We start from the raw sequence: 14484 nt of genomic DNA, 5'->3' as shown, positions 1-14484 counted from the left end.
CAATGGGGAGCTGCCGGCTATGAAGAAGGGGGGAGAAGTCAGGAGACCACCTTGCCCTGCAGCACTTTCTCTGCAGGAAATTTGGTGGCTGGAACCCCACAAGAGGGAGCTGTCAGCCACAGAGAAGGGGGGGGGAAGGTCAGGAAACCACCCCCACAGACAGCCAGGCGGTTGCCAGGATTGCCTTGGCTGGAGGACCCAACCTGTGTCCGGTCAGTCTGGCCACTACAGTTGTTGGGGTGGGAGGAGGACCTCCCACCGTGGCCACCACCATTGGCCCATTACTGTCCCTGTTCCTGGGCCGGGACTCAAAACTGGGACTTTGGTTGTTATTACGTTATTAATAATATTGGCCTTTATATATGCAAGTGTTAATGTGGGTGTGACGAAGTGCCCGCCCCGTGTGTATTTTCTGTTATATGTTGCGTGTGGTGTGTTAAATGTTGGTGTATAGTTATTGGTACACGGGATATAAACGGGTCTGTGTTTAAAATGTATATTTGTATTTAGGCACGAGGATGGCACAGCACTTCACGTGCAAGTAAAATGTAATATGTGAGCACGGGGAATTGCACTTTATTGATTCACGTGCAGTTGTACCGCGACTCCAATTTAATGATTGATTAGCAGTCGAGTCTCAGTACAACTGCATAAAAGCAGCATGTTTTCACTCACTCGGGGTTGGGTGTTCGGTGAGTGGAGAACGGGAGAGAGAGAAGGAGAAAATATTACAAAGTAAAGTGAATATAAGTGTTTTCACTCACTGTGTTTGTTCGTCTGTCTGTTTAAGTGTAGTACGTTTTGTTTGTCTTTATTTTGGCGTATAGTGCCGTGTCCCGTGTTTTGTGTTAAAACCTTTTATTTTCTGTGCTGTTTATTAAATGCTGAGCGAAACCATTCGCTCAGCTCCACCAAACCACACCTCTGTTGTTTTATTTCCTGCATCTGGTCTGACACCACCCACTCCGTCCGTCTTTGTGACAGTGGGTTTCTCATGTTAATTTTTGTTCTGATATTTTATATATTTCTCGATTCCTATCCTGCTGTTGCTGATGGTACTACGCAAGTGTCAATGGGGTTTCTCATGTTCATTTTTTGTTCCAAATGTCTGCCTGTCACTCAGAACAAGAATAAAAGAACAGAGGGAGTGATTCCGACTTTGCCCGAGAAACAGTGGGTAGACAGGTTTGCCTAGGCAAAGCCCGAAATAAGTAATTTTTTTTTCGGGCTTTTGCCCATTTGCTTTTGACATCAGTGTTGACATACAAGGTTTTTTTCATTGTATTATCCAATTGACATACAAGGTTAAGTCACATGGTGTTTTGAATCAACTTTAATAGTTGTTGAGTTATGAAACATTAACAGGACATAGAAATAGGTGAGAACTGATATATGAAGTTTTACTATGATACCGACAATATGTAATGCAGTGAAATAACAGCTCTACTAGAGTGATTCTCTTGTGTATAAAATATACAAATAGCAACAAAATAAATGTGGTTCATCTATTAAACATTAACACTGCTGCTATGCATTGTTACAACAATGTTAAAGTGGCTGCTATACAATAATATTATTTTCTTTCTATCATCCTGCTCGGAAATTCTGAAAAAAGTAATTTGTCAGACATGTCAAACGGATGCAGAGAGGGATTACCTCAAGAATATTCTGAGCGACAGCTGCAAGCTTGACGCTACTCAAGAAATAGAGAGAATATCTGAACGGTGCTTTGAATTTTGTTATCCTCTTAACAGGAAAGCAGAACTGTGATTGTTGGGAGAGCAGTGCGCTCTCTGGATTTTCTGTGCTGGTTTGTTGGTACTCAGAATACACAGTGGTTTCTTCCTGGTTACATCCGGCATGTTTTGATTTTGTTTTTTTCACATAACCCCAAATAACAGAATTAATTTGACTTGTGAACTTTGACAGTTATTTTTTAGTGGTTAAACCGATGCAGTGAGTTCATATATGATAAGGTTACTGGAGGTTTTTCTACCGAATTAACTACCTTTTGTTGAAAAGCCCTTGAAACAAACTTTACAATAAGACTAACCTTATTTGTGTAGATCAGTCATTTTACTGGGTCTCCCAACGGGATTCAAGATGGTTTCTCCAAAATAAACCCAACACCGGACAGAGTCCTCCAGGCCTCCAATTTATTTCCATGAAGACTGATTTTTAGGTATTATTTGGAATGTAACAATTCATCTTGACGTCTGCTCCATGATCAATTAAAATATACATATTCAATGCACAGTATGTATACCGTTCTACAATATTAATACAGCTAGAATGAATACAGTTTACAGTCTATCTACTCAGTTTTTTTTAGTTTGTTATTGTTTCATTTACCACTGTAATAAAATGAACTATTGTGGGAGAGAAGTGTTTGTTTTGTTGGATTTCAATCTCAACTTGCTGCCATCTGAGAATACAAGCGCCTCCCTGGGATAGTCATGGAATTATATGTATTTATTGCAAACTATTTTCCGAGTATCAACCCACTCTAGTTCTTTAAAGAAATAATATTGAGACCAGCTATTTTACACCACTCATTTAGCCATGTGCTGCTCTATGTATTATCTTCACACAAACCTTGCACAGATGGCGATTTATTTTGATTGCTATTACGAAAAATACAGGGAGTTCAACTGCTTACCTACAGTATACTGTATTTTCACAATGACAAAGAAAACAAAAAACACATCTGACAAATCTTTTCAGGTTTAAGCAACAAAAATAATTTAATGCATTTTTTTTTCCCTCTAAAGAACTATTAAGGAAGTACTCTATTGCAATATGAGCACCATTGAAATGTGCTGAAGAGGTAAACATGCTAAAGGATTTGAGATCAGAAACTTAACAGAGCATGTGTAGCGCCCCCCTCCAAAACACCGTTCACTAGCTCACCAAGGATAACCCCCTCGGTTATCCCTACAATTAAAATTGACTATCTTAAAATAACCAATTAAGTAAAATGAATGACTACACCAATTTGAAGCTAATATAACTCCAAATAACATGTTCTTTAAAAATCAAGACAGCACAGTGTGTAAAGTGAGGACAACAAGGTATAAAAACAAGAATTTTATTTAAACAAAAATCACAGCTTTTACCTATAGCAGTAGATTTGATAGCAACACCCTTTAAACTATAGCAGCAGATTTTTAACCAAGAGCGATCCCATCAAACCCTAAGCACTAGGATACTTTGAATTAAGTCATGTCACACCAACACTTCTAAATAAAAAGAATTCACAGCACAATAACACTTAAATAACAGCCTTCAAAACAAATAGTGGTTTCCACCAACACAATTCCAAACAATAAAACGAACCTTAAATAACACACTTTAAAAAAAACTAATCAGTGATTTTCATAGAAAAACAGAAAACGTCATGCAACCTAAAAAATGCCTAATGCTTAAACACTCCAATAGCCGCTATTTTAGTTAATACACAAGTTGATAAAGTGCAGGTGTGCAATCAACAGTTAACTATACATTGTAAACACATACACAATTACAGTTAGGGTGATCAGGACAAAGACGCCTCTCTAAAAGTCTAAAACAACCAATAACACAGAAAAAAAGGTTCGTATGCAGCGCTCAGATAATTACATCGAAATTCACAGGATCGTAATTACCAACTCAGAATACAGACAATGTTGTAATCAATTGTAATCAACCCCATACAATTGCGACCGACGTCTAAGAGCACGGGGGATACTTCACTGAAACCACTCCAATATAGAGCAGACCAAACTATTCAATATGAATAGTCGTAGTTTACCATTAACTTCTAGCGCTTCAGCCAATTCACAACGCATCAGTATTACACTTGACAAATTACAATCCTTACCAAACAGTAGTTTCCCCGACCCGTGCTCTCAGATCACAAATCTCTCAAACCCGGTCGCCCTTTCGCGGATTAACCACACCTGTTTTTATACAGCTGGCCCCATTACGAATTATCACTGCAATTAATATTGAGACCAGTAGTCTCCATGGGGTTTAAAGGGACAGTGCAATAGTAAAAATAATAAAAATCACACAATTAAAAAAAAATAAACAATACAGCCATTGCACATCCGTTACACATGAGTGGTGCAACTTATTTTGTTGGTAAAGCAAACTGCAAATGGTTATATTTCTATCTCCGAGAACATTTCCTATAATTAAACATCCCAAGTAGGTGTGTACTGAAAGGTCTCATTAGCTAAAGCAAAGAAGAAAGGTGGCTTGAATAAAAAATACTTTTTAGTGCGGAGACAGTGTAAAAATAATAAAAGTTAGGTTTGGTAAGGTCAGAACTGACAATGTCAATTTTACATTTTATTACAGTAACTCAAATGGACTGCCTACAATACAGGTATATAATCAGCTCAGTGGGCAATCTATAAAATAACCAGCATTTTACTATATATATGTGTATATATATATATATATATATATATACACACACACACACACACACATACAGTACAAAAGTTTTAGGCAGGTGTGAAAAAATGCTGTAAAGTAAGAATGCTTTCAAAAATAGACATGTTAATAGATTATATTTATCAATTAACTAAATGCAAAGTGAGTGAACAGAAGAAAAATCTAAATCAAATCTATATTTGGTGTGACCACCCTTTGCCTTCAAAACAGCATCAATTTTTCTAGGTACACTTGCACAAAGTCAGCGATTTTGAAGGCATATAGTCAGGTGTATGATTAAACAATTATACCAAACAGATGCTAATGATCATCAATTCAATATGTAGGTTGAAACACAATCATTAACTGAAACAGGAACAGCTGTGTAGGAGGAATAAAACTGTGTGAGGAACAGCCAAACTCAGCTAATAAGGTGAGGTTGCTGAAGACAGTTTACTGTCAAAAGTCATACACCATGACAAGACTGAGCACAGCAACAAGACACAAGGTAGTTATACTGCATCAGCAAGGTCTCTCCCAGGCAGAAATTTCAAGGCAGACAGGGGTTTCCAGATGTGCTGTCCAAGCTCTTTCGAAGAAGCACAAAGAAACGGGCAACGTTGAGGACCGTAGACGCAGTGGTCGGCCAAGGAAACTTACTGCAGCAGATGAAAGACACATCATGCTTACTTCCCTTCGCAATCGGAAGATGTCCAGCAGTGCCATCAGCTCAGAATTGGCAGAAAACAGTGGGACCCTGGTACACCCATCTACTGTCCGGAGAAGTCTGGTCAGAAGTGGACTTCATGGAAGACTTGCAGCCAAAAAGCCATACCTCCAACGTGGAAACAAGGCCAAGCGACTCAACTATGCACGAAAACACAGGAACTGGGGTGCAGAAAAATGGCAGCAGGTGCTCTGGACTGATGAGTCAAAATTTGAAATATTTGGCTGTAGCAGAAGGCAGTTTGTTCGCCGAAGGGCTGGAGAGCGGTACACGAATGAGTGTCTGCAGGCAACAGTGAAGCATGGTGGAGGTTCCTTGCAAGTTTGGGGCTGCATTTCTGCAAATGGAGTTGGGGATTTGGTCAGAATTAATGGTCTCCTCAATGCTGAGAAGTACAGGCAGATACTTATCCATCATGCAATTATTATTATTATTATTATTATTATTATTATTATTATTATTATTATTATTATTTATTTCTTAGCAGACACCCTTATCCAGGGCGACTTACAATTGTACAAGATATCACATTATACATTATTTCACATTATACAGATATCACATTATTTTACATACAATTACCCATATATACAGTTGGGTTTTTACTGGAGCAATCTAAGTAAAGTAACTTGTTCAAGGGTACAACAGCAGTGTCCCGCACTGGGGATTGAACCCACAACCCTCCGGTCCAGAGTCCAGAGCCCTAACCACTACTCCACACTGCTGCCATCAGGGAGGCATCTGATTGGCCCCAAATTTATTCTGCAGCATGACAACGACCCCAAACATACAGCGAAAGTCATTAAGAACTATCTTCAGCGTAAAGAAGAACAAGGACTCCTGGAAGTGATGGTATGGCCCCCACAGAGCCCTGATCTCAACATCATCGAGTCTGTCTGGGATTACATGAAGAGAGAGAAGCAACTGAGGCTGCCTAAATCCACAGAAGAATTGTGGTTAGTTCTCCAAGATGTTTGGGCCAACCTACCTGCTGAGTTCCTTCAAAAACTGTGTGCAAGTGTACCTAGAAGAATTGATGCTGTTTTGAAGGCAAAGGGTTGTCACACCAAATATGGATTTGATGTAGATTTTTCTTCTGTTCACTCACTTTGCATTTTGTTAATTGATAAATATAATCTATTAACATGTCTATTTTTGAAAGCATTCTTACTTTACAGCATTTTTTCACACCTGCCTAAAACTTTTGCACAGTACTATATATATATATATATATATATATATATATATATATATATATATATATACACACACCTTTGAACTCACTGGGCGCCTGGCCAGTGCTGTAGCTCAATAAGGAGATACAGTCCCTGCCCTGATACAGTAGCTATCTCAGGGCTTCTCAAACTCGGTCCTGGGGGCCCCCTGTGGCTGCTGGTTTTCATTCCAACCGAGCTCTCAACTACTTAACTAGACCCTTAATTCAACTGATCATCTGCTTAATTAGACCTTTTTACTTGTTTTCAGCTCTTGAACAGTTGCATATTTCAAGTTAGCTATAACATTTGATAAGTAACTTGAACTGCAACAGTTTAAGAGCTGAAAACAAGTAAAAAATGTCTAATTAAGCAAATTATTAGTTCAATTAAGGATATAGTTAAGTAATTGAGAGCTCGGTTGGAATGAAAACCAGCAGACACAGGGGGTCCCCAGGACCGAGTTTGAGAAGCCCTGAGCTATCTGGTTTTGTTTATATGTTCTATATGAAAAATAAATAGACTACAGACTTTAACAGCATTCTTAGCATGTCTTGTAAATAGTGAACATGGCTTCATTCCTTGTGGTTAAGAAATTGGCTCCAGTGCACAACATATAAGTGCTTGCATGGTGCTAAGGCGGTCTTTCATGTTTTAAACAGGAATAATCCTGTATTCAGGATTCATAACATGCCATTTCACTGTATGATGTTTGCTTACATTTTTTTTTTTAAACTGCATTGAGACTAATGACTAATGGTGCAAAACAGGAAAGATGTATGGATTTTGTTTTTTGTCCGCTATAATCACTTTAACCTGCATAAAAGTTAATTACAGCATGGTAGCTCATCACAAAGTCTATTATGACAGGAAAACAAATCACTCACCTAATATTGTGTCGATACGTAGTGCTGGAGGGATTAAATGTGTAAAGGTGAACCTGAATTGGCTTTCAGATGTGAACTTTGCTGTTAAGATTAAGATAAAAGCACAATCTATTTTTGCTCAGCGCTTTTATTGCTACTGACATTCCTAATGTAAATGAAAACTAAGCACCGGTATCAAATGAAATTGGGCAATTGGGAAAACTTGGTGGTGTCAAAACGGTTAAACAGCAGCACTTAAATACCTACACCAGATTATTTACTTTAGAGCAACCAAATAAAAACAAACAGATGTTTAGAGCTGAACCACCATTGCTTTCATAGCCTCCTGCGATCCTTAGTATAAAATAATATATATTCTATAGGCATCTAGGAAGAAAATGTTGCTGTGGAAGCTGGATGTGAATTGGCAACAAAGTACACTGCACTGCTGCCCAAAGAATTAATCCTGTGGAGCTCACCTGGTAAAGGCATGACTGTGTGGTGTGCAGGGTGAGTCATACAGTCAGGGGAGAGCAGGTTTGTGTCCTGGCTGTGCAAAGTAGATGGTCTTCGCTGGGGAATCTAAGTGGAGCACCGCATTGGATCTGGCACTCCTGCAGGTAAGAGAGGCAAAACTGGCAGGGTCTGTGTCTTCTCATCACTCTATAGGGAACCCTACTGACTAGGCACCAGGTGAGCTCAGTTCAGCTAACACCAAAGAGGGACATTTGTCAATTATACTGTGAAGAGAAACAATGTGCTTGTGGCAGAGCGAGAGCTCTGCCTGTAAATATTGTGGTGGTGTGTGTTTTGGTGGTGGTTGACAGGGACTGGGTTAATTTCTGTCCTTGCCAAAAATATGTGAGAATGTTGCTGCTCATTAATTGAATAATTAGTGATAATTGGGAGCAGCCACATCCTATAAAAGGAGAGCTCAGGGCTCCATTAGGGAAGATTACCAGGGTGTTGGAACCAGAGAGGAAAGGTATAGTGTTTGTGAGCCACTTCTAAACAATAAATGTTGGGGTTTTGTTTGACCAGGAAACAGCTTAGCTGTCTGGTATAGCTTAGGACTGCAACAGTTTAGTTAATGCTCCTGGAAGGAGTTAGGTTTTTGGTTTTGTTTATTTTGTTTTGGAGTTTAAAATAAACATACCTGTGCTTGTGTGGAGTACTATTCCTTTTAAATGAAAGACAAATGAAGACGGTACTGCATGTGGTAAGCTCACCCCAGGTTTGTAAGATTTTTTTCTATTTTGTATGTTGCTTTGTCTTTGTATTTCCTTAAATTCAATGTAAAGGCAGGCTGGTAGAAAGTAACTGATAAGGACACATTCCATATTTGGCTATGGAGGTTGTTGGTGTCTGGTACTTTTTCTGCTGTATTTTCTTGTAGTGATATATCTTAAGGTGTCAAATGTATGATTATTGGAAGGTCCAAAAGGATACCACAGCTGTAATGGAGCAATACTGGTGAATATTCAGTAGAAGGACCAAAAGGTTAGGTATAAAAGGCTTGTTTAAAAAAAAAAATTGTTGGACCAGAGGACTGCACACTGTCAACCCCAAAATTAGTAATTATGAAGTATTACTATTAAACTGATTAGTAGTTGTATTTGGCAAATCATTCTGGGTTAATCCACTACAAATAAGACTTGCACCAGTGAGATGTTAACGCTATACAAATATTACCAACCTTTTGTATACCATCTGTTCATCAAACATTATTGATATGTTTTCCACAGTGAATGTTTTCACCAGTTGAAAACAGTTGTAAAAATGATGGTCCAAACTGCTCCTAAAAGTACTAAAAGCTTGTTTTTATTTCAGTTCAGTTCCAGTCATCTCTTGGGAGGTCTTTAGAATAGGATGCTATTTTCATTGAGTAAACCTTCTCTAGTCAATTTGTGTTTACTAGGAAAAACTTGCACAGATCTGGACATGACATCTCCATGTCTAGAGGGTGCTTCCAGTGAAATACATCTGGGATACTCAAGAATCACACCATGTTCAATCTTACTAATGTTATTTTGGTATGTCTATCAGAGTTTAATATAGACAGCTACAGTGGTATGAGCCATTGGTAACGATTTGAACATTGACATACCTATTGTATCATGGAACTACACCAGGACCAGTGTTATAAATCCTTTTTGCTTGTGCTCTGGTTTACTAATGGTACTGCAGTGATACAATGTTCAGTGTGTCATTGGGTTTACAGGTGTGTGTGATGGCTTTAGCTAATCCTTAACGAGGGCCTAGGTTGTCAGTGTAGGCTGGTGTAAGAATGCCTCAACCAGTCTTGGCGCACACTGTCTCGCTGATAATTGAGGGTTCCACTCACGTGTCCCTGTTTTGCAATACTGTATATTCTGTTCTTGGGTATGGCTAGTAAGGAGGGAGACATGATTGCCTTGGGATGTCTGTTGCAGGGTTTAGAGAATAAGAGTGGATGGATGGATAAATACTGGTGGAGGAGTCAAAGTGAGGACAACTGATGCAGCCATAACCAGTTTGGGTGTGCCAGGACATGAGAGGTTTGGGACAGTCTGGGCTTTAGCATTGGTCGGAGGCAGTTGGTTCCCATGGTTAACCCACCCCACCGTTCACGGTGAAATATCCTCTCGGTCCTGTCTGAGATAAGCTGTCTGTCTGGAAGCTACAATTGTATTGCCAATAATAAGCAATTTCTGAATATCATACAGCAACAGTTTTCCAATAATTAGGTGCTTAGATTGAATGTGTATTAACTCAGTCTGCCTCCCTGCAAAGCTTCACATTTTCATAAGATTACTCCCAACAGAACAGTGAGCATTCAAAAGCATAATGCTTAATACAAAATCACCCTATACAAAAGCAATGAAGTAAATGACTGCGTTTTTTGCATGCTGAGCAAAAATGAATACCTTGGTTTGACGCAAGTACTGGTACACAGTATTGATAGAGGATACAAGTACAACATGTGCCATTTAAGTACTAGTAACTAGAAAGCTTAATGCTTGCCTTATTTACATCCTTTTTTTGTAAAAGCCTTGTTGTAAAGTGTTTGTACAAACTCAAGTAATGTTTTGTTTAGTTATTTGTCTAAGTATCTCAAACATTTAGGCTTGTGTATATATCCAATTTGCTCTGTATATAATTTGGGTTTGCCTCTCCCAACTTGCTGCTAAGCAAAAATAGTCTTGTAAATAGTCAGCACCTGCTGTTGGTTAGAGTGTTAATGTGTAAGTGTGCTGAAAGAGGTCTGTCTCCTTGAATAACATGCAGTGTGTGCTCACTCCTTAAGCTCTTGGGAGAAGTAACCAAGAAGCTGAATGCAGCACTTGCATGTCCTATTGTTGCAGTGTTTTGACGTGGTGTCGGTTACGGTACCTTTTAGACACAACCAGATCCTATGTATCCAATGCCATTCTCCATCTTTTGCTGTTCTGTCCATCAATGAAGTATCTATAAGATGTGACTCTGAAAAAGTCTCTGATCTTGAACCTACAGTACATACAATATTATATATCAAACTTTTAAACTGAAATCATGATCAAATATTTTGACTAGAAGGCTTTATAATGCATTGCAGTTTGTGGTGTGTGGGGGTTATGGTGTGTGTTTTTTTTTTATTTATTATTATTTTAAACTTCCAAATACAAAATGTTAATTGAGAAATCTACACAATAAGGCTGTAACAAAAAATAAAAATAAAAAAAGTTGAGTAAATGAAAATGTAAAATAACAAAGAGCTTTAACTTGACGCAATCAAACAAAAAATAACAGAAGGAACACATTGTATAAATTAAGAAAATAAATGAACTGGCTTAGTTAGACAACTTAAATTTTATGTAAAATGTTTTCCAAACAAAAAGAATTAACCAGAAAAACCAGTACAGTGGTGTGGCAATGTGCCCTGCCCCTGTGTGCAATTGTGTGTTATGTGTTGTATGTTGCGTGTGTTAATGTTGGTGTATAGATTGGTACACGGGATATAAACGGGTCTGTGTTTCACGTGTATTTAAAAAGTGTAGATTTGTATTTAGGCACGAGGAGAGCACAAATCACTTCACGTGCTGGTTAAATGTAATATGCGAGCACGGGGTTGCACAGAATTAATTCACGTGCTGGGATTCAAGTGAGTAATTAATTAGTAATTGAATCCCAGCACAACAGTGTATATATAGACACATTTTCATTCACTCAGGGTTGGGTGTTCGAGAGTGGAGAACGGGAGAGAGAGGAGTTAAAATAAATAAGATCGTAAATATAAGTGTTTGTACTCGCCGTGTTTGTTTGTCTCTCCGTGCACCGTTTGTTAAGTGTTTAGTACGTTTTGTTTGTCTATTTATTTTGGCGCAAGTGCCGTGTTTTGTTTTGTGTTCAAACCTTTTATTTTCTGTGCTGTTAATTATTAAATGCTGAGCGCGATCACGCGCTCAGCTTAACCAAACTCCAAGTCTCTGTGTGTTACTTCCTGGCTCTGGTCTGACACCACCCACTCCGGCCGTCTTTGTGACAAGTGGTCAATCAGTTTTCATAACAAATCTTTTAAAGAAACCTATCATTTTAAATAACTCAAAGCTGGGGGGGGGGGGGTCTTCAAATCTACAGTTTGGCCCTTCAGGTCATCCGTATACATTGAATATATGGACTTCTCCCTGAGGTGTAGTGACTTTGTTTATTGTGCTGATTTAACAATTGACATCGATGCTACAAAATGATTTGTCAATCTTGGGTGACTCTTGGTCTCCCAGTTTGTGGCCTGTCATTGACAGAGTGTCTGGTTATACCGTCTCGCCAGGCTTAATTGCTGGCTGTGAGCACCCAAGACGGCGAGCCACAGTATGCTGCCCTAGTCCAGTCTCCAACATGCCGATTGCACGAAGGTGCTGCTCTTGACAGACGTGGCATATTGTTTGTTTTCTGTGATTCCTTTTTTTTTTTTTTTTTCCAAGCTTGCAATTAAACAGCTGAAATCGCTCCATATCCAGTGTTCAATCAACTGTCTCACTAAAAATAGGTGATTAAGTGCATATGCTTCAGTCCTAGTCACTCAAGCGTGTCGTGGTCAAGGATGAATGATCGAGTGATTAAAAAGAAACCAAAAACATTTAGTCCATGTCCATTTTTCTATACTTTTTTTTTGTTTGTTTTTTTTCGGAAATGTTAATAGTGAAGTTTCTTTTGATGCTCTCATACTACAGTGTGTAGAGAGGAGCAGCAACTGGTTGTGGTTGAGACAGAAAGATTCTGGCTGGGGATCTCAAGCACAATAGAAAGGAAGGCTGATGTACGGGAAAGTAAGCTGGGCTGAGTTGAGTGGGGGACGGAGTGGAGTGATGCTGGGACGCCAGAATCACCGTCGAGCCCTCTTGTGGTGTCGTGGGCTAGTCGACGAAACACAGAGGATGGAAGGTACCCACTTGAAGACCCCAGAGAGGTACTCTACTTCACTCAATCCAGACTGTTGTCATGCTGATGCGCTGGGGAGACCGCACTGTGGTTGATCCCCGGAGCCAGCATCGCAGCTGTTGTGTATGCTGATGCACCAGGGAGGCAAATAAGCTGATCCCTGGAGCCAGCTTTACACTTCAGCCATCAACACCAGACAGAAGGATATCTACATCCTCATATGGAAGGACACACAGATGGATCACATTAGTTTACTGTAAAGCTATGTCTTAGTTTGGTGCTTATCTTGGTAAGAGCCGAGTTCAAATCGGCATGAAGTTTTAACATCTACTCTTGTGTAATGGAAATTATATATATATATATATAATATATATATACATACAGTGTATATAATAAATTGTAGGGTTTCCATACCTAATACTGTAGTATATTATAGTGTAGGGTTGTAATAATTGGAGACTACAACAATACTGTTGTATACATAATGTTTCTATAGAACAAATGAAACCTACTAATGCAAACTTTTTTTTTTTTAATTGTTCCAAGCCATTATCAAGAAGATGGTACAGTTTCACATGGGCTCTAAAGCCGATTTTAAAACTAAAACTCCATGTAGGACAGACCTAGCTAGTACATTAACTAATGGTGCTACAAGCCCCCAATATATAAATATGTCCACAAACTAATATGTATAGAATTTAAAATCAAACACCAAACAAAATATTTAACAAGGCACTTTTAATAAATCCAAGTTAATTTGAATTTTCTTGAATATTTTTAAATGACAATCTAAAATGTCACAAACTGTTCAAATGTATATTTTAATGAATTAACAAGGTAACACACATTAAATTGTAAAATGCAACTGACGAGATGAGAAGCATGCAATGATTAAAGTTAATACACTGTGAATGGCGGCTAATTTCATAAGACATGACATCTCGGACCGTTTTGAGCTAGAAGAATGGCTGTAAGAGAATTAATTCTGTATCAAAGGCTTATTTTGATCACAAGCATCTACAGAAAAGTAGAGATCCAGATTAATTCTTACTTTTTTCTTTAGTGTTAAATCCAAAGACCATATACATTATATAGCTACATTAAAATGCTTGCCCAGAATCTCTTGCAGTTCTACTTTTGGTAGTGATGGTTTACACAGTTCATTACTACCACTTAAATGTGGTGATTTGGACCCTGTAACACTGTGCTCTGTAGTGTAGAGCCCGTGCAGTAGGTCATTAGTAAATTTCTGTGCAGTGTTTTTAGCACAACGGGCCAAAAGCTCTTGCTTTATAAACTATAAATGCAAATTTCACTTTATTATTTATTTAGCAGATGCCTTTATCCAAGGCGACTTGGAGGGTGTGTGAACTATACATCAGCTGCAGAGTCGCTTACAATTACGTCTCGCCCGAAAGACGGAGATTAAATTACTTGCTCAGGGTCACACAATGAGTCAGTGGCTGAAGTGGGATTTGAACTGGGGACCTCCTGGTTACAAGCCCTTTTCTTTAACCACTGGACCAGACCGCCTCCACTTGTCACAAGAACAAAGGTTACAATGAGAAGAGGCCATTCGGCCCATCTTGCTTGGTGGTTTAGTAGCTTATTCCTAGAATCTGAAAGTTGTTTCTTGAAGGATCCCAGAGTGTCCAGATTCATCATTTTATGTTGTGTGAAGGACATGGCATAAATGTATTTAATATATAGTTCTTTAACAGCTGAAATCGATAATGCCAAGTATAAAATAATACTATTAAATAAATGGCTAACACTATCCCAGAGGGACTAAATATAAGAATAAATTAAATTAACACATTTAAAATGAATAAATAAAAAAAAGTAAATGAATAGTCAATTC

This window comes from Acipenser ruthenus, chromosome 33 (assembly GCF_902713425.1).
Source record: "Acipenser ruthenus chromosome 33, fAciRut3.2 maternal haplotype, whole genome shotgun sequence".
Classification (NCBI taxonomy): domain Eukaryota; kingdom Metazoa; phylum Chordata; class Actinopteri; order Acipenseriformes; family Acipenseridae; genus Acipenser; species Acipenser ruthenus.
The sequence above is the reverse complement of the archived record's forward strand: the minus strand, read 5'-3'. Positions refer to the sequence as shown.